The following is a 17,053-nucleotide window of genomic DNA, read 5'->3' as shown; positions in this document are numbered from 1 at the left end:
ATACAGGTAAGCATAGAATCAACAGTCCAGGAAATACTCTCCCCATGGTTCAGGGGCTACATCGGAAGATACAGGTAAGCGTAGAATCAACAGTCCAGCAAAGCCTCACCCCATGGTGCGGGGGTTTACATAGCAAGACACAGGTAAGCATAGAATCAACAGTCCAGGAAAGCCTCACCCCATGGGGTGGGGGTTTACATCGCAAGATACAAGTAAGCATAAAATCAACAATCCAGGACAGGAAAGCCTCACCCCATGGTGCGGGAGCTACATCGGAAAATACAGTTAAGCATAGAATCAACAGTCCAGGAAAGCTTCTCCCCATGGTGTGGGGGCTACATTGGAAGATACAGGTAAGCATGGAATCAACAGTCCAGGAAAGCCTCGCCCCATTATGCAGGCGTTACATCGGAAGACACAGGTAAGCACGGAATCAACATTACAGGAAAACTTCACCCCATGGTGCAAGGGCTACATCGGAAGACACAGGTAAGCGTAGAATCAACAGTCCAGGAAAGTCTCACCTCATGGTGCAGGGATTTACATCAGAAGACACATGTAAGTATGAAATCAACAGTACAGGAAAGCCTCACCCCATGGTGCAGGGTTACATCGGAGGAAACAGGTAAGCATAGAATCAACAATCCAGGAAAGCCTCGGCCCATGGTGCGGGGCTACATCGGAAGACACAGATAAGCGTAGAATCAACAGTCCAGGAAAGCCTCTCCCCATTGTGCGGGCGCTACATCGGAAGACACAGGTAAGCGTAGAATCAACAGTCCAGGAAAGCCTCACCCCATGGTGCGGGGGCTAGTTAGTAAGATATAGGTAAGCATAGAATCAACAGTCCAGGAAAGCCTCACCCCATGGTGCAAGGGTTTACATCAGAAGATACAGGTTAGCATGGAATCAACAGTCCAGTTAAGCTTCACCCCATGGTGTAGGGGCTACATCGGAAGATACAGGTAAACATAGAATGAACAGTCTAGGAAAGCCTCTCCCCATGGTGCGGGGGCTACATCGGAAGATACAGGTAAACAAAGAATCAATAGTCCACGAAAGCCTCACCCCATGGTGCACGGGTTTACATCGGAAGATACAGGTAAGCATGGAATCTACAGTCCAGGAAAGCCTCATCCCATGGTGCGGGGGTTTACATTGAAAGATACAGGTAACCATTGAATCAACAGTCCAGGAAAGCCTCACCCCATGCTGCGGGGCTACATCGGAAGATACAGGTAAGCATAGAATCAATAGTCCAGGAAAGCCTCATCCCATGGTGCGGGGGCTACATCGGAAGATACAGGTAAGCATAGAATCAACAGTAAAGGAAAGCCTCCCCCTTGGTGCTGGGGCTACATCGGAAGATACAGGTAAGCATAGAATCAACAGTCCAGGAAAGCCTCACCCCATGGTGTGGGGGCTACATTGCAATACACAGATAAGCATAAAAACAGCAGTCCAGGAAAGCCTCTCCCCATGGTGTGGGGACTACATCAGAAGATACAGGTAAGCATAGAATCAACAGTCCAGGAAAGCCTCACCCCATGGTGCGGGCTACATCGGAAGATACAGGTAAGCATAGAATCAACAGTCCAAGGAAGCCTTATCCCATGGTGCGGGGGCTACATCGGAAAATACAGGTAAGCATAGAATCAACAGTACAGGAAAGCCTCCCCCATGGTGCTGGGGCTACATCGGGGTAAGCGTAAAAACAATAGTCCAGGAAAGCCTCTCCCCATGGTGTGGGGGCTACATCACAAGACACAGGTGAGCATAGAACCAACAGTCCATGAATGCCTCACCCCATGGTGCGGGGGTTTACATCACAAGACACAGATAAGCATAGAATTAACAGTCCAGGAAAGCCTCACCCCATGGTGAGGGGGTTTACATCGCAAGACACAGGTAAGCATAGAATCTACATACCAGGAAAACCTCACCCCATGGTGCGGGGGCTAAATTGGAAGATATAGGTAAGCATGGAATCAACAATCCAGGAAAGCCTGACCCAATGGTGATGGGGGTTACATCGGAAGATACAGGTAAGCATGGAATCAACAGTCCAGGAAAGTCTCACCCCATGATGTCGAGGGTTACATCAGAAGATACAGGGAAGCATAGAATCCACTGTACAGGAAAGCCTGGTGCGGGGGATACATCGGAAAATACATCGGAAGACACAGATAAGCGTAGAATCAACAGTCCAGGAACGCCTCATCCCATGGTGTGGGGGTTTTTACATCAGAAGATACAGGTAAGCATGAAATCAACAGTCCAGGAAATCCTCAGCCCATGGTGCGGAGGTTTACATTGGAAAATACAGGTAAGCATAGAATTAACAGTCCAGGAAAGCCTCATCCCATGAGGTGGGGGTTTACATCGCAAGATACAAGTAAGCATAAAATCAACAATCCAGGAAAGCCTCACCCCATGGTGCGGGAGCTACATCGGAAGATACAGCTAAGCGTAGAATCAACAGTCCAGGAAAGCTTCTCCCCATGGTGCAGGGGTTACATTGGAAGATACAGGTAAGCATAGAATCAACAGTCCTGGAAAGCCTGACCCCATGGTGTGGGGGTTTACATCGGAAGATACAGGTAAGCATAGAATCAACAGTCCAGGAAAGCCTCACCCCATGGTGCGGGGGTTTTCATAGCAAGACACAGGTAAGCATAGAATCAACAGTCCAGGAAAGCCTCATCCCATGGGGTGGGGATTTACATCGCAAGATACAAGTAAGCATAAAATCAACAATCCAGGAAAGCCTCACCCCATGGTGCGGGAGCTACATCGGAAGATACAGTTAAGCATAGAATCAACTGTCCAGGAAAGCTTCTCCCCATGGTGCAGGGGTTACATTGGAAGATACAGGTAAGCATAGAATCAACAGTCCACAAAAGCCTCACCCCATGGTGTGGGGGTTTTTACATCGGAAGATACAGGTAAGCATGGAATCAACAGTCCAGGAAAGCCTCGCCCCATTATGCAGGCGTTACATCGGAAGACACAGGTAAGCATGGAATCAACAGTACAGGAAAGCTTCACCCCATGGTGCGAGGGCTACATCGGAAGACACAGGAAAGCGTAGAATCAACAGTCCAGGAAAGTCTCACCTCATGGTGCAGGGGTTTACAACGGAAGACACATGTAAGCATGAAATCAACAGTACAGGAAAGCCTCAACCCATGGTGCAGGGCTACATCGGAGGAAACAGGTAAGCATAGAATCAACAATCCAGGAAAGCCTCGGCCCATGGTACGGGGGCCACATCGGAAGATACAGGTAAGTATAGAATCAACAGTCCAGGAAAGCATCACCCCATGGTGCAAGGGCTACATCAGAAGATACAGGTAAGCATAGAATCAGCAGTACAGGAAAGCCTCACCCCATGGTGCAGGGGCTACATCGGAAGATACAGGTAAGCATAGAATCAACAGTCCAGGAAAACCTCACCCCATGGTGCGGGGCTACATCAGAAGATACAGGTAAGCATAGAATCAACAGTCCAGGAATGCCTCACCCCATGGTGCAGGGGTTTACATAGCAAGACACAGGTAAGCATAGAATCAACAGTCCAGGAAAGCCTCACCCCATGGGGTGGGGGTTTACATCGCAAAATACAAGTAAGCATAAAATCAACAATCCAGGACAGGAAAGCCTCACCCCATGGTGCGGGAGCTACATCGGAAAATACAGTTAAGCATAGAATCAACAGTCCAGGAAAGCTTCTCCCCATGGTGTGGGGGCTACATTGGAAGATACAGGTAAGCATGGAATCAACAGTCCAGGAAAGCCTCGCCCCATTATGCAGGCGTTACATCGGAAGTCACAGGTAAGCACGGAATCAACATTACAGGAAAACTTCACCCCATGGTGCAAGGGCTACATCGGAAGACACAGGTAAGCGTAGAATCAACAGTCCAGGAAAGTCTCACCTCATGGTGCAGGGATTTACATCAGAAGACACATGTAAGTATGAAATCAACAGTACAGGAAAGCCTCACCCCATGGTGCAGGGTTACATCGGAGGAAACAGGTAAGCATAGAATCAACAATCCAGGAAAGCCTCGGCCCATGGTGCGGGGCTACATCGGAAGACACAGATAAGCGTAGAATCAACAGTCCAGGAAAGCCTCTCCCCATTGTGCGGGCGCTACATCGGAAGACACAGGTAAGCGTAGAATCAACAGTCCAGGAAAGCCTCACCCCATGGTGCGGGGGCTAGTTAGTAAGATATAGGTAAGCATAGAATCAACAGTCCAGGAAAGCCTCACCCCATGGTGCAAGGGTTTACATCAGAAGATACAGGTTAGCATGGAATCAACAGTCCAGTTAAGCTTCACCCCATGGTGTAGGGGCTACATCGGAAGATACAGGTAAACATAGAATGAACAGTCTAGGAAAGCCTCTCCCCATGGTGCGGGGGCTACATCGGAAGATACAGGTAAACAAAGAATCAATAGTCCACGAAAGCCTCACCCCATGGTGCACGGGTTTACATCGGAAGATACAGGTAAGCATGGAATCTACAGTCCAGGAAACCCTCATCCCATGGTGCGGGGGTTTACATTGAAAGATACAGGTAACCATTGAATCAACAGTCCAGGAAAGCCTCACCCCATGCTGCGGGGATACATCGGAAGATACAGGTAAGCATAGAATCAATAGTCCAGGAAAGCCTCATCCCATGGTGCGGGGGCTACATCGGAAGATACAGGTAAGCATAGAATCAACAGTAAAGGAAAGCCTCCCCCTTGGTGCTGGGGCTACATCGGAAGATACAGGTAAGCATAGAATCAACAGTCCAGGAAAGCCTCACCCCATGGTGTGGGGGCTACATTGCAAGACACAGATAAGCATAAAAACAGCAGTCCAGGAAAGCCTCTCCCCATGGTGTGGGGACTACATCAGAAGATACAGGTAAGCATAGAATCAACAGTCCAGGAAAGCCTCACCCCATGGTGCGGGCTACATCGGAAGATACAGGTAAGCATAGAATCAACAGTCCAAGGAAGCCTTATCCCATGGTGCGGGGGCTACATCGGAAAATACAGGTAAGCATAGAATCAACAGTACAGGAAAGCCTCCCCCATGGTGCTGGGGCTACATCGGGGTAAGCGTAAAAACAATAGTCCAGGAAAGCCTCTCCCCATGGTGTGGGGGCTACATCACAAGACACAGGTGAGCATAGAACCAACAGTCCATGAATGCCTCACCCCATGGTGCGGGGGTTTACATCACAAGACACAGATAAGCATAGAATTAACAGTCCAGGAAAGCCTCACCCCATGGTGAGGGGGTTTACATCGCAAGACACAGGTAAGCATAGAATCTACATACCAGGAAAACCTCACCCCATGGTGCGGGGGCTAAATTGGAAGATATAGGTAAGCATGGAATCAACAATCCAGGAAAGCCTGACCCAATGGTGCTGGGGGTTACATCGGAAGATACAGGTAAGCATGGAATCAACAGTCCAGGAAAGTCTCACCCCATGATGTCGAGGGTTACATCAGAAGATACAGGTAAGCATAGAATCCACTGTACAGGAAAGCCTGGTGCGGGGGATACATCGGAAAATACATCGGAAGACACAGATAAGCGTAGAATCAACAGTCCAGGAACGCCTCATCCCATGGTGTGGGGGTTTTTACATCAGAAGATACAGGTAAGCATGAAATCAACAGTCCAGGAAATCCTCAGCCCATGGTGCGGAGGTTTACATTGGAAAATACAGGTAAGCATAGAATTAACAGTCCAGGAAAGCCTCATCCCATGAGGTGGGGGTTTACATCGCAAGATACAAGTAAGCATAAAATCAACAATCCAGGAAAGCCTCACCCCATGGTGCGGGAGCTACATCGGAAGATACAGCTAAGCGTAGAATCAACAGTCCAGGAAAGCTTCTCCCCATGGTGCAGGGGTTACATTGGAAGATACAGGTAAGCATAGAATCAACAGTCCTGGAAAGCCTGACCCCATGGTGTGGGGGTTTACATCGGAAGATACAGGTAAGCATAGAATCAACAGTCCAGGAAAGCCTCACCCCATGGTGCGGGGGTTTTCATAGCAAGACACAGGTAAGCATAGAATCAACAGTCCAGGAAAGCCTCATCCCATGGGGTGGGGATTTACATCGCAAGATACAAGTAAGCATAAAATCAACAATCCAGGAAAGCCTCACCCCATGGTGCGGGAGCTACATCGGAAGATACAGTTAAGCATAGAATCAACTGTCCAGGAAAGCTTCTCCCCATGGTGCAGGGGTTACATTGGAAGATACAGGTAAGCATAGAATCAACAGTCCACAAAAGCCTCACCCCATGGTGTGGGGGTTTTTACATCGGAAGATACAGGTAAGCATGGAATCAACAGTCCAGGAAAGCCTCGCCCCATTATGCAGGCGTTACATCGGAAGACACAGGTAAGCATGGAATCAACAGTACAGGAAAGCTTCACCCCATGGTGCGAGGGCTACATCGGAAGACACAGGAAAGCGTAGAATCAACAGTCCAGGAAAGTCTCACCTCATGGTGCAGGGGTTTACAACGGAAGACACATGTAAGCATGAAATCAACAGTACAGGAAAGCCTCAACCCATGGTGCAGGGCTACATCGGAGGAAACAGGTAAGCATAGAATCAACAATCCAGGAAAGCCTCGGCCCATGGTACGGGGGCCACATCGGAAGATACAGGTAAGTATAGAATCAACAGTCCAGGAAAGCATCACCCCATGGTGCAAGGGCTACATCAGAAGATACAGGTAAGCATAGAATCAGCAGTACAGGAAAGCCTCACCCCATGGTGCAGGGGCTACATCGGAAGATACAGGTAAGCATAGAATCAACAGTCCAGGAAAACCTCACCCCATGGTGCGGGGCTACATCAGAAGATACAGGTAAGCATAGAATCAACAGTCCAGGAATGCCTCACCCCATGGTGCAGGGGTTTACATAGCAAGACACAGGTAAGCATAGAATCAACAGTCCAGGAAAGCCTCACCCCATGGGGTGGGGGTTTACATCGCAAAATACAAGTAAGCATAAAATCAACAATCCAGGACAGGAAAGCCTCACCCCATGGTGCGGGAGCTACATCGGAAAATACAGTTAAGCATAGAATCAACAGTCCAGGAAAGCTTCTCCCCATGGTGTGGGGGCTACATTGGAAGATACAGGTAAGCATGGAATCAACAGTCCAGGAAAGCCTTGCCCCATTATGCAGGCGTTACATCGGAAGACACAGGTAAGCACGGAATCAACATTACATGAAAACTTCACCCCATGGTGCAAGGGCTACATCGGAAGACACAGGTAAGCGTAGAATCAACAGTCCAGGAAAGTCTCACCTCATGGTGCAGGGATTTACATCAGAAGACACATGTAAGCATGAAATCAACAGTACAGGAAAGCCTCACCCCATGGTGCAGGGCTTCATCGGAGGAAACAGGTAAGCATAGAATCAACAATCCAGGAAAGCCTCGGCCCATGGTACGGGGGCCACATTGGAAGATACAGGTAAGCATAGAATCAACAGTCCAGGAAAGCATCACCCCATGGTGCAAGGGTTACATCAGAAGATACAGGTAAGCATAGATTCAACAGTACAGGAAAGCCTCACCCCATGGTGCAGGGGCTACATCGGAAGATACAAGTAAGCGTAGAATCAACAGTCCAGGAAAGCCTCACCCCATGGTACGGGGGCTACATCAGAAGATACAGGTAAGCATAGAATCAACAGTCCAGGAAAACCTCACCCCATGGTGCGTGGCTACATTGGAAGATACAGGTAAGCATAGAATCAACAGTCCAGGAAAGCCTCTCCCCATGGTTCAGGGGCTACATCGGAAGATACAGGTAACCGTAGAATGAACAGTCCAGGAAAGCCTGACCCCATGGTGCGGGGGTTTACATCGGAAGATACAGGTAAGCATAGAATCAACAGCCCAGGAAAGCCTCACCCCATGGTGCGGGGGTTTACATAGCAAGACACAGGTAAGCATAGAATCAACAGTCCAGGAAAGCCTCACCCCATGGGGTGGGGGTTTACATCGCAAGATACAAGTAAGCATAAAATCAACAATCCAGGAAAGCCTCACCCCATGGTGCGGGAGCTACATCGAAAGATACAGTTAAGCATACAATCAACAGTCCACAAAAGCCTCACCCCATGGTGCGGGGGTTTTTACATCGGAAAATACAGGTAAGCATGGAATCAACAGTCCAGGAAAGCCTCACCGCATGGTGCGGGGGTTTACATCGGAAGATACAGGTAAACATAGAATCAACAGTCCAGGAAAACCTCAAGCAATGGTGCAGGGGTTTACATCGCAAGACACAGGTAAGCATAGAATCAATAGTCCAGGAAAGCCTCACCCCATGGGGCAGGGGTTTACATCGCAAGATACAGGTAAGCATAGAATCAACAATCCAGGAAAGCCTCACCCCATGGTGCAGGGGCTACATCGGAAGATACAGGTAAGCATAGAATCAACAGTCCATGAAAGCCTCACCCCATGGTGCGGGGGTTTACATCGGAAGATACAGGTAAGCATGGAATCAACAGTCCAGGAAATCCTCACCCCATGGTGCGGGGTTTCATTGGAAGATACAGGTAAGCGTGAAATCAACAGTTCAGGAATGCCTCACCCCATGGTGCGGGGGGTTACATCACAAGACACAGGTAAGCATAGAATCAACAGTCCAGGAAAGCCTCACCCCATGGTGCGGGGGTTTACATCGCAAGACACAGGTAAGTATAGAATGTACAGTCCAGGAAAGCCTCACCCCATGGTGCGGGGCTAAATTGGAAGATATAGGTAAGCATGGAATCAACAGTCCAGGAAAGCCTCACCCAATGGTGCTGGGGGTTACATCGGAAGATACAGGTAAGCATGGAATCAACAGTCCAGGAAAGTCTCACCCCATGATGTGGGGGTTACATCAGAAGATACAGGTAAGCATAGAATCAACTGTACAGGAAAGCATCACCCCAGGGTGCGGAGGCTACATCGGAAGATACATCGGAAGACACAGATAAGCGTAGAATCAACAGTCCAGGAACGCCTCACCCCAAGGTGCGGAGGCTGCATCGGAAGATACAGGTAAGCGTAGAATTAACAGTCCAGGAAATCCTCACCCCATGGTGCGGGGGGCTACATCGGAAGACACAGATAAGCGTAGAATCAACAGTCCAGAAAAGCCTCACCCCATGCTGCGGGGGCTAAATCGGAAGACACAGGTAAGCATAGAATACACAGTCCAGGAAAGCCTCGCCCCATTGTGCGGGCGTTACATCGGAAGACACCGGTAAGCATGGAATCAACATTACAGGAAAGGTTCACCCGATGGTGCGAAGGCTACATTAGAAGACACAGGTAAGCGTAGAATCAACATTCCAGGAAAGTCTCACCCCATGGTGCAGGGATTTACATCGGAAGATACAGGTAAACATGGAATCAACAGTGCAAGAAAGCCTGTCCTCATGGTGTGGGGGCTACATCGGAAGATAGAGGTAAGTGTAGAATCAACAGTACAGGAAAGTCTCACCGCATGGTGCGGGGGCTACATCGGAAGACACATGTAAGCATGGAATCAACAGTACAGGAAAGCCTCACGCATGGTGCGGGGCTACATCGGAGGAAACAGGTAAGCGTAGAATCAACAATCCAGGAAAGCCTCGCCCCATGGTACAGGGGCTACATCGGAAGATACAGATAAGCATAGAATCAACAGTCCAGGAAATCCTCACCCCTTGGTGCAGGGGCTACATCGGAAGATACAGGTAAGCATAGAATCAACAGTACAGGAAAGCCTCACCCCATGGTGCAGGGGCTACATCGGAAGATACAGGTAAGCATAGAATCAAAAGTCCAGGAAAGCCTCACCCCATAGTGCAGGGACTACATCGGAAGATACAAGTAAGCATAGAATCAACAGTACAGGAAAGCCTCACCCCATGGTACGGGGGCTACATCAGAAGATACAGGTAAGCATGAAATCAACAGTCCAGGAATGCCTCACCCCATGGTGCGGGGGGTTACATCACAAGACACAGGAAAGCATAGAATGTACAGTCCAGGAAAGCCTCACCCCATGGTGCGGGGCTACATCGGAAGATACAGGTAAGCATAGAATCAACAGTACAGGAAAGCCTCACCCCATGGTGCAGGGGCTACATCGGAAGCGACAGGTAGGCATAGAATCAACAGTCCAGGAAAGCCTCACCCCATGGTACGCGGGCTACATCAGAACATACAGGTAAGCATAGAATCAACAGTCCAGGAAAATCTCACCCCATAGTGCGGGGCTACATCGGAAGATTAGGGTAAGCATAGAATCAACAGTCCATGAAAGCCTCTCCCCATGGTTCAGGGGCTACATCGGAAGATACAGGTAAGCGTAGAATCAACAGTCCAGGAAAGCCTCACCACATGGTGCAGGGGTTTACATCGGAAGATACAGGTAAGCATAGAATCAACAATCCAGGAAAGCCTCAACCCATGGTGTGGGAGCTACATTGGAAGATACAGGTAAGCATAGAATCAACAGGCCAGCAAAGCTTCTCCCCATGGTCCAGGGGCTACATCGGAAGATAAGGGTAAGCATAGAATCAACAGTCCACGAAAGCCTCACCCCATGGTGCGCGCGTTTTTACATCGGAAGATACAGGTAAGCATGGAATCAACAGTCCAGGAAATCCTCACCCCATGGTGCTGAGGTTTACATAGGAAGATACAGGTAAGCATGGAATCAACAGTCCAGGAAATCCTCACCCCATGGTGCGGGGGTTTACATTGGAAGATACAGGTAAGCATAGAATCAACAGTCCAGGAAAACCTCACCCCATGGTGCAGGGGTTTACATCGTAAGACACAGGTAAGCATAGAATCAACAGTCCAGGAAAGCCTCACCCCATGGGGCGAGGGTTTACATCGCAAGATACAGGTAAGCATAGAATCTACAATCCAGGAAAGCCTCACCCCATGGTGTAGGGGCTACATCGGAAGATACAGGTAAGCATAGAATCAACAGTCCGAGAAAGCTTCTCCCCATGGTGCGGGGGCTACATCAGGAAATACAGGTAAGCATGGAATCAACAGTCCAGGAAATCCTCACCCCATGGTGCGGCGGTTTACATTGGAAGATTCAGGTAAGCATGGAATCAACAATCCAGGAAATCCTCACCCCATGGTGCGGGGGTTTACATTGGAAGATACAGGTAAGCATGAAATCAACAGTCCAGGAATGCCTCACCCCATGGTGCAGGGGGTTACATCACAAGACACAGGTAAGCATAGAATCAACAGTCCATGAAAGCCTCACCCCATGGATCGGGGGTTTACATCGGAAGATACAGGTAAGCATGGAATCAACAGTCCAGGAAATCCTCACTCCATGGTGCGGGGTTTACATCGGAAGATACAGGTAAGCATAGAATCAACAGTCCAGGAAAGCCTCACCCCATGGTGCGGGGGTTTACATAGCAAGACACAGGTAAGCATAGAATCAACAGTCCAGGAAAGCCTCACCCCATGGGGTGGGGGTTTACATCGCAAGATACAAGTAAGCATAAAATCAACAATCCAGGAAAGCCTCACCCCATGGTGCGGGAGCTACATCGAAAGATACAGTTAAGCATACAATCAACAGTCCACAAAAGCCTCACCCCATGGTGCGGGGGTTTTTACATCGGAAAATACAGGTAAGCATGGAATCAACAGTCCAGGAAAGCCTCACCGCATGGTGCGGGGGTTTACATCGGAAGATACAGGTAAACATAGAATCAACAGTCCAGGAAAACCTCAAGCAATGGTGCAGGGGTTTACATCGCAAGACACAGGTAAGCATAGAATCAACAGTCCAGGAAAGCCTCACCCCATGGGGCAGGGGTTTACATCGCAAGATACAGGTAAGCATAGAATCAACAATCCAGGAAAGCCTCACCCCATGGTGCAGGGGCTACATCGGAAGATACAGGTAAGCATAGAATCAACAGTCCATGAAAGCCTCACCCCATGGTGCGGGGGTTTACATCGGAAGATACAGGTAAGCATGGAATCAACAGTCCAGGAAATCCTCACCCCATGGTGCGGGGTTTACATTGGAAGATACAGGTAAGCGTGAAATCAACAGTTCAGGAATGCCTCACCCCATAGTGCGGGGGGTTACATCACAAGACACAGGTAAGCATAGAATCAACAGTCCAGGAAAGCCTCACCCCATGGTGCGGGGGTTTACCTCGCAAGACACAGGTAAGTATAGAATGTACAGTCCAGGAAAGCCTCACCCCATGGTGCGGGGCTAAATTGGAAGATATAGGTAAGCATGGAATCAACAGTCCAGGAAAGCCTCACCCAATGGTGCTGGGGGTTACATCGGAAGATACAGGTAAGCTTGGAATCAACAGTCCAGGAAAGTCTCACCCCATGATGTGGGGGTTACATCAGAAGATACAGGTAAGCATAGAATCAACTGTACAGGAAAGCATCACCCCAGGGTGCGGAGGCTACATCGGAAGATACATCGGAAGACACAGATAAGCGTAGAATCAACAGTCCAGGAACGCCTCACCCCAAGGTGCGGAGGCTGCATCGGAAGATACAGGTAAGCGTAGAATTAACAGTCCAGGAAATCCTCACCCCATGGTGCGGGGGGCTACATCGGAAGACACAGATAAGCGTAGAATCAACAGTCCAGAAAAGCCTCACCCCATGCTGCGGGGGCTAAATCGGAAGACACAGGTAAGCATAGAATACACAGTCCAGGAAAGCCTCGCCCCATTGTGCGGGCGTTACATCGGAAGACACCGGTAAGCATGGAATCAACATTACAGGAAAGGTTCACCCGATGGTGCGAAGGCTACATTAGAAGACACAGGTAAGCGTAGAATCAACATTCCAGGAAAGTCTCACCCCATGGTGCAGGGATTTACATCGGAAGATATAGGTAAACATGGAATCAACAGTGCAAGAAAGCCTGTCCTCATGGTGTGGGGGCTACATCGGAAGATAGAGGTAAGTGTAGAATCAACAGTACAGGAAAGTCTCACCGCATGGTGCGGGGGCTACATAGGAAGACACATGTAAGCATGGAATCAACAGTACAGGAAAGCCTCACGCATGGTGCGGGGCTACATCGGAGGAAACAGGTAAGCGTAGAATCAACAATCCAGGAAAGCCTCGCCCCATGGTACAGGGGCTACATCGGAAGATACAGATAAGCATAGAATCAACAGTCCAGGAAATCCTCACCCCTTGGTGCAGGGGCTACATCGGAAGATACAGGTAAGCATAGAATCAACAGTACAGGAAAGCCTCACCCCATGGTGCAGGGGCTACATCGGAAGATACAGGTAAGCATAGAATCAAAAGTCCAGGAAAGCCTCACCCCATAGTGCAGGGACTACATCGGAAGATACAAGTAAGCATAGAATCAACAGTCCAGGAAAGCCTCACCCCATGGTACGGGGGCTACATCAGAAGATACAGGTAAGCATGAAATCAACAGTCCAGGAATGCCTCACCCCATGGTGCGGGGGGTTACATCACAAGACACAGGAAAGCATAGAATGTACAGTCCAGGAAAGCCTCACCCCATGGTGCGGGGCTACATCGGAAGATACAGGTAAGCATAGAATCAACAGTACAGGAAAGCCTCACCCCATGGTGCAGGGGCTACATCGGAAGCGACAGGTAGGCATAGAATCAACAGTCCAGGAAAGCCTCACCCCATGGTGCAGGGGCTACATCGGAAGATACAAGTAAACGTAGAATCAACAGTCCAGGAAAGCCTCACCCCATGGTACGCGGGCTACATCAGAACATACAGGTAAGCATAGAATCAACAGTCCAGGAAAATCTCACCCCATCGTGCGGGGCTACATCGGAAGATTAGGGTAAGCATAGAATCAACAGTCCATGAAAGCCTCTCCCCATGGTTCAGGGGCTACATCGGAAGATACAGGTAAGCGTAGAATCAACAGTCCAGGAAAGCCTCACCCCATGGTACGGGGGCTACATCAGAAGATACAGGTAAGCATGAAATCAACAGTCCAGGAATGCCTCACCCCATGGTGCGGGGGGTTACATCACAAGACACAGGAAAGCATAGAATGTACAGTCCAGGAAAGCCTCACCCCATGGTGCGGGGCTACATCGGAAGATACAGGTAAGCATAGAATCAACAGTACAGGAAAGCCTCACCCCATGGTGCAGGGGCTACATCGGAAGCGACAGGTAGGCATAGAATCAACAGTCCAGGAAAGCCTCACCCCATGGTGCAGGGGCTACATCGGAAGATACAAGTAAACGTAGAATCAACAGTCCAGGAAAGCCTCACCCCATGGTACGCGGGCTACATCAGAACATACAGGTAAGCATAGAATCAACAGTCCAGGAAAATCTCACCCCATCGTGCGGGGCTACATCGGAAGATTAGGGTAAGTATAGAATCAACAGTCCATGAAAGCCTCTCCCCATGGTTCAGGGGCTACATCGGAAGATACAGGTAAGCGTAGAATCAACAGTCCAGGAAAGCCTCACCACATGGTGCAGGGGTTTACATCGGAAGATACAGGTAAGCATAGAATCAACAGTCCAGGCAAGCCTCACTCCATGGTGCGGGGGTTTACATCGCAAGACACAGGTAAGCATAGAATCAACAATCCAGGAAAGCCTCAACCCATGGTGTGGGAGCTACATTGGAAGATACAGGTAAGCATAGAATCAACAGGCCAGCAAAGCTTCTCCCCATGGTCCAGGGGCTACATCGGAAGATAAGGGTAAGCATAGAATCAACAGTCCACGAAAGCCTCACCCCATGGTGCGCGCGTTTTTACATCGGAAGATACAGGTAAGCATGGAATCAACAGTCCAGGAAATCCTCACCCCATGGTGCTGAGGTTTACATAGGAAGATACAGGTAAGCATGGAATCAACAGTCCAGGAAATCCTCACCCCATGGTGCGGGGGTTTACATTGGAAGATACAGGTAAGCATAGAATCAACAGTCCAGGAAAACCTCACCCCATGGTGCAGGGGTTTACATCGTAAGACACAGGTAAGCATAGAATCAACAGTCCAGGAAAGCCTCACCCCATGGGGCGAGGGTTTACATCGCAAGATACAGGTAAGCATAGAATCTACAATCCAGGAAAGCCTCACCCCATGGTGTAGGGGCTACATCGGAAGATACAGGTAAGCATAGAATCAACAGTCCGAGAAAGCTTCTACCCATGGTGCGGGGGCTACATCAGGAAATACAGGTAAGCATGGAATCAACAGTCCAGGAAATCCTCACCCCATGGTGCGGGGGTTTACATTGGAAGATACAGGTAAGCATGGAATCAACAATCCAGGAAATCCTCACCCCATGGTGCGGGGGTTTACATTGGAAGATACAGGTAAGCATGAAATCAACAGTCCAGGAGTGCCTCACCCCATGGTGCAGGGGGTTACATCACAAGACACAGGTAAGCATAGAATCAACAGTCCATGAAAGCCTCACCCCATGGTGCGGGGGTTTACATCGGAAGATACAGGTAAGCATGGAATCAACAGTCCAGGAAATCCTCACTCCATGGTGCGCGGTTTACATCGGAAGATACAGGTAAGCATAGAATCAACAGTCCAGGAAAGCCTCACCCCATGGGGCGGGCGTTTACATCGCAAGATACAGGTAAGCATAGAATCAAAAATCCAGGAAAGCCTCACCCTATGGTGCGGGGCTACATCGGAAGATAGAGGTAAGCGTAGAATCAACCACCTAGAAAAGCCTCACCCCATGGTGCGGGGGCTACATCGGAAGATACAGGTAAGAATAGAATCAACAGTCCAGGAAAGCCTCACCCCATGGTTTGGGTCCTACATTGCAAGACACAGGTAAGCATAGAAACAACAGTCCAGGAAAGCCTCTCCCCATGGTGTGAGGGGACATCAGAAGATACAGGTAAGCGTAGAATCAACTGTCCAGGCAAGCCTCACCCCATGGTGCAGGGGTTTACATCGCAAGACACAGGTAAGCATAGAATCAACAGTCCAGGAAAGCCTCACCCCATGGTGCGGAGGTTTACATCGCAAGACACAGATAAGCACAGAATCAACAGTCCAGGAAAGTATCACCCCATGGTGCAGGGGTTTACATTGCAAGACACAGGTAAGCATAGAATCAACAGTCAGGAAATCCTCACCCCATGGTGCGTGGGCTACATCCGAAGATACAAGTAAGCATGGAATCAACAGTCCAGGAAAGCCTCACCCCATGGTGCAGGGGCTACATCGGAAGATAGAGGTAAGCATAGAATCAACAGTCCAGGAAAGCCTCTCCCCATGGTGCAGGGGCTACATCGGAAGATACAGGTAAACATGGAATCAACAGTCCAGGAAAGCCTCACCCCATGGTGCAGGGGCTACATCAGAAGATACAAGTAAGCGTAGAATCAACAGTCCAGGAAAGCCTCACCCCATGGTGCGGGGGTTTACATCGGAAGATACAGGTAAGCATGGAATCAACAGTCCAGGAAATCCTCACCCCATGGTGCGGGGTTTACATCGGAAGATACAGGTAAGCATAGAATCAACAGTCCAGGAAAGCTTCTCCCCATGGTGCAGGGCTACATCAGAAGATACAGGTAAGCATAGAATCAACAGTCCACGAAAGCCTCACCCCATGGTGCGGGAGTTTACATCGGAAGGTACAGGTAAGCATGGAATCAACAGTCCAGGAAAGCCTCACCCAATGGTGCGGAGGTTTACCTTGGAAGATACAGGTAAGCATGGAATCAACAGTCCAGGAAAGTCTCACCCCATGGTGCGGGGGTTACATCGGAAGATATAGGTAAGCGTAGAATCAACTGTCTAGAAAAGCCTCACCCCGTGGTGCGGGGGCTACATCGGAAGATACAGGTAAGCATAGAATCAACAGTCTAGGAACGCCTCACCCCATGGTGTGGGTCCTACATTGCAAGACACAGGTAAGCATAGAAACAACAGTCCAGGAAAGCCTCTCCCCATGGTCTGAGGGGACATCGGAAGATACAGGTAAGCGTAGA

This window comes from Ambystoma mexicanum, chromosome 3p (assembly GCF_040938575.1).
Source record: "Ambystoma mexicanum isolate Mex_15411 chromosome 3p, UKY_AmexF1_1, whole genome shotgun sequence".
Taxonomy (NCBI): domain Eukaryota; kingdom Metazoa; phylum Chordata; class Amphibia; order Caudata; family Ambystomatidae; genus Ambystoma; species Ambystoma mexicanum.
The sequence above is the reverse complement of the archived record's forward strand: the minus strand, read 5'-3'. Positions refer to the sequence as shown.